Consider the following 9,422-nt stretch of genomic DNA (forward strand, 5'->3'; position numbering starts at 1 on the left):
AAACTTTGTCTGTAAGCGATTAAGTTGATAAATATTTTAAGTTCTGCGGCCCGGGAGGCACTGTATTTTATGTAATTGTCACACGTTACGAGATGTTAATCTTCCTTTTCTCTTTTTTTCCAATCGTTTAAGAATTTACAAGAACTGATCTATAATAAAGATTTCAGCAATCGGCCGGCCTATATCCTGGACTATCTAATTGGTTAATTCGATTGTATATTAACGAACGGATACATTCGATTAAATTGTATACCCGATGAAAAATATCAATATCGGTTTTTCGATTAAGCCCATCGAATATATCCGTAATTTGATCGGGGAAACTTAATCCGAAAAACCGACGGTTAGTTTTCCCTAAGAAACACTAGTGGAAATTTTATAATTATTTAGATTTACGGATCATCCTCCAATTTCGATGACATTGTCAAAGTCACGATCCCGAGTGACCTTCGAGACGTTTTAGCCGTCGGTGTTTGTTCAAAAGTTATTGACAAAATATGTTTAATGTGTAGAATTTACTTTATTATTAATTAGATTATATTTTCCGAAACTGGAGCCGCCGACACGTACGCATTTTGTTTCCTGCCCGCTTTTCGGAAGGGCGGGGCCAGGGGTTTCGCCCCTCCTCCCGCCAGTATCCATTAAAAGACATACGCATCGTCCAGCCTGCTTTGTTCCTTCCCTTCGTCGGAATCTTTGCTGGGCACTAGGAGGACTATCCCCCAATCGACCTCTGCTTTCGGGACAAAAGTCTGTTGCTAGTGGGAAACCGACGACCAAAATCTTTTACACCAATGACCCACTAACACCTAGAGTGTTACTTTATCCTATTATCTTATTTTACACTATTAACCTTGTTTGATCTTATTTTGTCCTGATATATCTTTATAATGCCCCAAATTAATTCCCAAAAATGCCCAGTAATGCCGCAAATCTATACACCACAATCCTCTCAGCGGTTAATCCCTTGGTCCCTTTGTTAGCCCTCGGGGGGGGGGGAGGGGGGATTGAGTCCACGCGTTGTACGGTTCCAAAGAAGTTGCAACTTTTCGCGCGAAGTGAGATTCCCCATCCCACACCTATAATATCCCATTGCTTATATTTTCTCCCAGATCTCCTGGTATGTACGTGGATATTCCGGCGGGGGAGGGGGGGAGGAGCGAAGCGGTCAAGGGGGAATAGGGCAAGAGCATCGAAACTGGAGGGCCATCTGATCTGAACGTTTGCCGGACATTTGTCTCATTGTCAGGTTTTTCACGTGAAAAGTCGGAGTCCTTTCTTCCTTTCGTCGCGCATCCCGTTCCATGACATTGATGAGTCAGGTATTATTGTGTGATTAATAAAGTGTGTCTGTTCAAGGCACTAATGCGAAATGTACCGGTCCCATTCCAGATTAATGGCATTCTTTAGTCCGATGATGCTTTGCACTACACGGATATTTGAATACCTTTTTATGTGCGTTTGCTTTTACTCTGTATTTTGCCGATTTTTTTTTCTCCTCGGACCAGAGAAAAGGATCTGTGCGGTGCAAACAAAGTCATTTTCCTCATCGCTGAGAAATGCGGATTATTGTTGGGCTTTTTCCTTTCACGACAAAGGAAGATCAGCATGCATTCCCGACTTATATTGTTACACCTAGTTATAGAATCTGAAGGATATCTAAATCGTCGGACTGTCGAGCGCTCTTTTTAGCCAGCTTGTTTTACATCGATGCCGGGGAAAAAAGTGATCAAAAATCGCTGCGAATTCGCCGTCGGCTCCAACAATTATTGGTCTTTCGCGCCGAGGCAGCGACGTTGTTCGCGTCGACAATCCGACGACGAGATCCGGTGGGCGCGCGATTACGAATGGTAGGAATTTCGGCGGCGTTTGTCGAGATGTGCCGAGAGTGGGCTCGCTGAAAAGCGCATTGTTACTCCTTTCGTCGGTCAAAGTTCGCAAAGCAACCGGCCGCAAATATTGATGCACGCGTTTCCGCTTCGCGCGAGGTTCTGCGTCGCGACGGGGTGAACTTTGACCATGCGTATTTTCGTGCCGTCGCGTCGGGCCGTTGTGCCCGAGGCACGTGCCGATAACGATCATTGGACCCCGACGAGGTGCAATGTGCGTTCATCGATAAACGCACCGATGATTGTACATATATCGTTGGCGCAGCCGTAACGCGTGACCCGCGATCTGCGATCAATTTTCGCGTCGCCGGTTCTCCAGTGCCTGCACGCTCTGACGAACGCTTTCCACGTCCCGAGCCGCTCTTTTTAGACGGGCTCAATGAGCGGAAGATTAGTCAACGATATTTCCCGAGAGATTTAATGATGATTTATCGAGCGGCTAATTAAAAAATAAATATACTCGTAAAATGATGGCACAGCTCCTGCAGTCCCTGATAAAAAGATAAGACTTGAGTCTCTCGCGACGGAGACCAGCGTTTTTCCTTCACTTCCGTGTTCCCGTTACGCACGCGATAGACGTAAAAACTCGTGCAGGTCTCGCTGCGTTTTCTTTTCCTCCTGGTAGTTATAATGTCGTCAGATATACGAGGCTGGCTGTGTTAAAAAATGGTACCGTGTGTATATGCATAAAGGAGGTTACGCAATAACGTTACCGAGGAGAAAACGAACGGGGGAAGAGAGAGAAGAGAGAAACCGTTATATGGACAGCGACCGTTAAATGAGGTTCTTCGCTCGGATAATGGTGCCTCCGGTGGGTGTTGGCGGTCTGGTGCTGGGGGCCTTCAGACAGGATTTAGGCAGATCGTTTATAGGCTTCTCGTCTTGAGCCTTGAAAGAAGATGAACAGTCGCGTTGGCCCCGCATGTCAACGCTCGTCAGCCGAATTAACGTTTACGGGATTTGATCAAGTGCTCCCGTTCCCACGTGTGTTCCAGTCCCGAATTCTTCGTCGGGCATGATATTGTTGATGCCGTTGTACTTTTCGTCGAGGATCATCGTTTTCTTCGCCACGCACACAGAAGCATCGAGAGAGAGAGAAACGTCCCCGACGAAACGTCTTCAATTCATCCCTCTTCTAATTTTAAAGACAATATTCTTTAAAGCAGAGGTCTCGCGTGCTTCTGTGGTTCTCGCAAAATTTCTCTTCACCTCAGCGCTCGCCTTGATGATTATTAGAGGTGTGACATTTTGATGTTACCATTTGGCTTTTACTCTGATTTCCTTCGGTCTTTCTTTTGTTTGCAACGTAATAGAGTGCACAGGTAGTCGCGCTATTATGGCACTTTCAATTCTTCAAGTCACTTCTTCCGATTGAGTCTTGATCCCATTTCTGCTCGTATAGTTCCATCGACAGTATCAGTACTTATAAATCTAATCTAAATGCGGTTTACAAAAGCACGACCCCCGGAAATTTCATATCTGCGAACACGCTGTGGTATTTTTACTGAGTTTATAAACAACCGGCGCGCGATTTTAGTGCGGATGTACTCTGCGGCTCGTTCGCAGGCTAGATTAGATAAGGGATTTAGGCTGGAAATGTATTTAAAGGTCTAAAGGTAGAGGACAGCAATTGTTATCGCGTCGAGTAGGCTGATCGGATTACTGCTATCAGATCACGATAAGCGACCTCGCTCGCGAATGGTCGATTCGCGGCATTATATCGATAACGCTTAGCCCTCATTATAGGAATATTAGCACAGTCATGACAATAAAATCTTTTGTATTAACGACGCGGGTATTTTGATGAGGCTCCTACATCCCGTGACGTGTCCATTTCATAGATTTAGATTGACAAACACATCCCGTTGCCGCAATGCCCACGCCTACATTGAATTAAAGAAAAGAATGAGGGGCTTGGAGAAATCGGCGATAGCCATAGCCTGGAAAATCGAAAGCCGTTACCTAATCATAATAAATCTTCTCCAGAGAATTTCGTAATGCATCGCCTCGCCGTGGCTCTTTTTTTCAAGGACAGAATACGACGGAGAGATTTTCTCTCGAGAAGCAAGATTTTTGTCCCTGCGCTTTGTATTTATCTACGATGTGCTCTTATGTCTGGCAACATTCTATTTTAATAAATACAGGGTGCTCCAGTAGGAAAGGTCAATATTCTGGGAGGTGATAGTGTCGGTCATTTTAAGTAAAAATGTTCATATGAATATGCCCCTTTCCCCATTGTTTCCGAGATAGAGCTATTTGAATGTGCAGTTGCAAAATTACTGACTAGAAAGAAATACTACGCACTACTTCTAATATTTATTGTTCAAGTGATACATTTTTACAGATCATAAATTTTCAAAAATTCCACCGTTAACAACAATGCATTTTTCAACTCTTGTGCGAACATGGCACGTTGCTCGTTCGACACTTGTGAACATGCGAGGCATTTGGAACATTTCCACAATGTTATCAGCACAAGAGTCAACAGACGTATAAGAGTAAATTCCCGCAGACGTTTGTGAGGTTGGACGAAGGGTGAACAGAAGTGTACAGAAGAAAGTAAATACACGAGATATTTAAGTAGCTCTATCTCAGAAACAGTGGGAAAAAATGAACATTTTTGCTCCAAATGACCGATGCTATCACCTGCTAGAATATTGACCTTTCCTCTTGGAACACCCTGTATCTAAAAGCTGTACAAGCTGACGAACTGTACCATCGTACGTTGTTGATACACTTTTAAACGTACTGATTGGTTTATATCAAATAATAAAATGTTTCTAATTGCCAAAAAAAACACATCGTAGATTAATTTCCGTGTTATTTTCAGACGTACAGTAAAGTTCAATTCTTAAGGTAGTTTTAATTACGATATTCCCTGTTACTTCATTTTGTGCGCTAGAGAGTTGCTCGAAATACAATTTCAAACTCGCTAGTTACAAATAAATGGTTGACTTTCGCAAATATCGCGGCGTTAACGATCGTCGAAACTATAATATATCCAAAATGTTTCGTCGACTGCGGAATTCGTTACGTTGCACATTTAGCTGTTGCCTTATTTTCTGCGTTAAGTGAGTCGTCATTACTCTTCTTCTTGGCAACGTGTCGAAAAATGTACTTGCAATTAGTAGTTAAACAATCGGTAATTACGTTTGAAACTGCACATTAAGTAATCGCATGACTCAGAAATAACAAGCATTTGTATTTTTACAGCGGCTAGTTTTACAACGAACTCTTGAGAATTTCAGATCGAGAAAAAGCTTAACTCGACACGCTTTCTGCGCGTGTCTGGTATCAATTAGAGGAAATCTGAACGATGTCCAGGTCAATTAAGATTCTGGGACTCTCAGAAAGAGCGAAATATCCAAGAAGTGCAATTTTTCTGCTACTATTGGCACAATTAAAGTCAGCCTGGTATCGATACGTTTGTTTGTCCTATGTTTAGAACGGAATTGCCACGAAGTCACGAACGGCGCCCGATTTACATGTGTACTATCTCTTTAGCAGTCACGCACTTTCTCTTCACAAGCGCCGAGTCAAAGTAAAAAAAAAAAAGAAGAAGAAGTAACGCAGCTAGAAATACTAGTTGGAAAATTGAACTTCAAGGATTTAAGCGATTTTCTTTTAGATCTATTCATTCTGCGGGCCACACATGCGGCAAGGGACCTGCGGCTCCTCTTTAGATCTTTTCCTAATATTTTCTGAAATGCGGCTAAACATCAAACGCAGGAAAGCACCGTGAAAGTATTGACGGAGAAACTTGTGATGTGGCAGGAACACGGGGTTTTTAATGGCCAATTTTGAATGGATTCGTATTGATTCCTTGTTTTCCTATTTGATCGGGAGTATACTGACATGATCGAAGCTGTGTCATCACATCAGTTAGCAAAGATGTTTTCCTTGCACGTGCCACGGGCAAGATCACGGAGTCGTCGATGTCGCCGAAGCGATCACACGTCGAAATATGCTAGACTAGCTGCGTGCATGTCGAGCTGACCTTTGACTTACCGGCGGCTCCGAGGGAATCGGTAATCGGTTTCCCCAGATGTAATCGCGAGACCCTCGGCTCGGCTGTTAACATATTTTTACATAACTGTAAAAGGCCCGTCATTTACTCACAATCGTTTTTCATATGCGTCAACGACAATACGCGCCGTACCTAACTAGAAGCGGGTTCTGTTCGTCAGTGATCTGTATCTGAGTCAGTTTCTGCAATGTCGAAAAGTGGAGCAGTCGAAAAATTACACGGAAAGAATTTTCTCTTCAAAATCAGGTAATCGTGGGACAATACGGCATTTTGACGAATTTTATGAGAGTTTTTCAACATTTATTTTACCACACTTTATTCACCAATATTTTATCAATAAAATGTATGGCAAAATTTATAAGAAAACTCGTAAAGTTCTTCTAAATGCCATGTTGCCCCACGCTTACACGATTTTCAGGGTAATTGTTTTAAAAGAAAAATCTCTCCGTGTAGAAACAAGAATGCACCACGTGCATATTATCGAATACGTGTGACAATGAGCAGTAAAAACACAAAATATATGACACATATGCTACAATAGCTATGCTTCATTTATAACATTAAAATTTGCTGTACTGTAAGAAATTCGAGCCGTAGGAAAAATTGTCGAGACAAAACGGCTTAGGAAGAAAGAATTGTGTTTCTTGAGAAAAACGGAGAAAGGAATTTGATGAATTGCCACGTTGGTCACCGGGTTATTAATGCCCTCGTTCAACGTTCGCCGACCGACGGACGCACGGGAGATTTTTACGCGGGTCATGGACGCCGGTCGTTTTAAATTTATCTTTCACGGTCGTCTCTTATTAACGGTCGCCGTATGTACGGCCGCCGGGTCGTTCAACTTAATTGAATTTGCCCCCGAGATACGGAGATTCGAGGTGAACGATCGGCCGCGCGGGGATCTCGCGGAAGAAATGAGCGATATGTTGGGACACACACATTTAGCCTGTCATCGCGCGAGAGTTGATTCGATGAGAGATACCCGATGCCTTCCTTCCCGTTAATCGGATACGTTGCACGGCGAATCATAGAAATTTTCCAATGATCCTGCAACGCTCCGACGGCCTCCATGGCATCCGAAAGGTGCACCATTAATCTTAGGAACGCTAGGCTTTTCTTGATTGCACGAACACTATGGAAGGCTATCGTCCAGCTTCTTGCACGGAGAAAAAATCTTTGAAAATCTATTTGTCTTTCTATTTATTATATAATAATAATGTTTATTTATTTCACTGAAATCAACATTATTTGCGGGATATACAGGGTGTACGAAACCACTGGATATCCTTTTAATCACAGATTCTTTAGAAAGTTTCAAGACAAAAATTCTTATTTCAGTAAAATAAGCATTGCATGTCACAAATAGATTTTCGAAGACCTTTCTCAGTGTGTTATTTTTCATTTTCGGCGACTCTAAATTTGCTAATTGAAGCACCCGCGAATAAAATCAGATTTAGAAAGCGTTGCGAAATACATAAGATACCGAGCAGCAGGTACTAAACAGTGGTGTGATATTACAACGTGAAGGAAATCGTAACAGTAGGCCGTAATATAAATTCTGCGAAAATTCTTTCGAATTAAAATCTACTTTTCCTTCTCCTTTCAATGTGGCGCGCTGCATCGCAACTATATATTTCATTCAGTATACATGCGGTACGAAATAAAGCTTACTTTCCAAATACTTCCGTTGTATACACACGTCAGTTATTACGTTACGGATAACACTGCTTTCCTTTTTCGTCGCTGCATCTCGATCGCGTTGCAACCAAGGGGGGAAACCGCTGACCAAAATCTTGCACGCCCACTAATGCCCAGCGGGCATTACTTTGTCTTATTATCTTGTTGTATCTTATTTTATCTTTATAATGCCCCAGCAAGGCTTAATGCCCAAAAAATACCTAGTAATGCCTAGCAATGCCCAGTAATGCCGCAAATCTGTACACCACAATGCTCTCAGCGGTTCCCCCCTCGGTCGCAACTTTAAAACGCGAGATAGTGCGTCACGTGACGCAACATTGACGCAATAATCGCGCGCGCGTATTGTGCATTGTTTGTGCAATTAATTTTTTATATTTTACATTAATGGTAACGAATTAATGAACGGCGAGTGTGTACGACGCTTGTTGTTGAGGCATTTCGTTAAAAGTAATGCGCAGGCTTGTTTGTCGTAGATAAAACTGTTGAAATTGGCAAATTACGTAATGCCACGTGTGCAGCGAGATCGTCATCGATCGTCGCGATGTCGCGTGCGTCCTTTTAACGATGTATGCGGGGCCCCTGCGTTTATTGCACAATAATCGGCGGCATGTACGCTCGTCAGCCGAGTGTTTGTTTGTTAACGACGGTACTTTAGCGCACGCTAATACGTGGAGCGAAGTATAAGCGGTGGCGCAATGTTTGTTCTCCAAATTTGCACAAATGTATTTGATTTGATCGAGCGGGGCGAATTTCCCATGGATATCAGTCTTTGGATTATCGTTCAATCATACTCTCGAGACCTGTGCAAATTTTATTTACGCTCGTCCTCGTCGTCGCCGTTTTCTGTCCTACTCGACTCCGACTCACAAAACTTTCGGAATCATCTGGAATTGCAAATCTCCACTACGGACGAAAAATGCAATATTGTTGTAGATACAATTCGGAAACTCGGCGCCTTCTTCTTACACGTGCTTTGGATAATGAAGTTATTCAGTTTATTAATTCAGTTTCGTAAAATCTATTGATTAAACGAATATATCTCGGAAAGATAATGAAGGTAAATGGACTTTCATATATTTGATAAAACGGTTCATTAACGTTTGGTTGACGCGATAAAATATACGCGGCGCAGTGCGTAACAATGTGATATGAAGTCTGCTCGATGTTTTAATGAGCTTGGAGTTTATCAGGGCAGACCAGGCTACGAAGGTGAAAACCGCCGTGCGGTTTTGGTGCGATAACGATGCAGCAACTTTCTTTCGGCGTCATCTCTCTTTCTTTCGCCTTCTCTTTTTCTCGACGAGCGCATTTTATTTTCCGCGATAGAAAGGACCGCGGGGTACTCCGCGGCGGAGAGAAGAAGGACGCGATGCGGAGGCGTAGAACTTTCTCTTGGCGCGTTCACGCTAGTCAACGATACTCCACCTTGGACGCCACGATGCCCCGCCGTCTGATTCGGACTGAGCCAGGGAACGCGACATTCCGAATTCGAATCCCGTCTTTAATAAACTAATAATAAATGACTCCGAATGTAAAACCCACAGTAAATCAAGGCCAGGAGAGTTAAGGTAACTTGTCTGACTTACGTGATTTTTAATCCACTAATCCCGGGATTCGCTTTCGTAGAATCTGCTATAATGAAAAGGAATCACGCAACTCGCAACTGCTAAACTAGTCTCAGACACCAATCACGTCACGCGACTTGCACGATAAGCGGAAAGTGAGCTAATAATCATTGGCTACCACGTCTGAGCTTCGACCGTAACATGAACGAGGGATAGTTTTTATGAAACACGTGTCGCTGAATT

This window comes from Vollenhovia emeryi, unplaced genomic scaffold (genome assembly GCF_000949405.1).
Source record: "Vollenhovia emeryi isolate VEMERY1.0 unplaced genomic scaffold, V.emery_V1.0 DF939200.1, whole genome shotgun sequence".
In the NCBI taxonomy this organism is placed as follows: Eukaryota; Metazoa; Arthropoda; class Insecta; order Hymenoptera; family Formicidae; genus Vollenhovia; species Vollenhovia emeryi.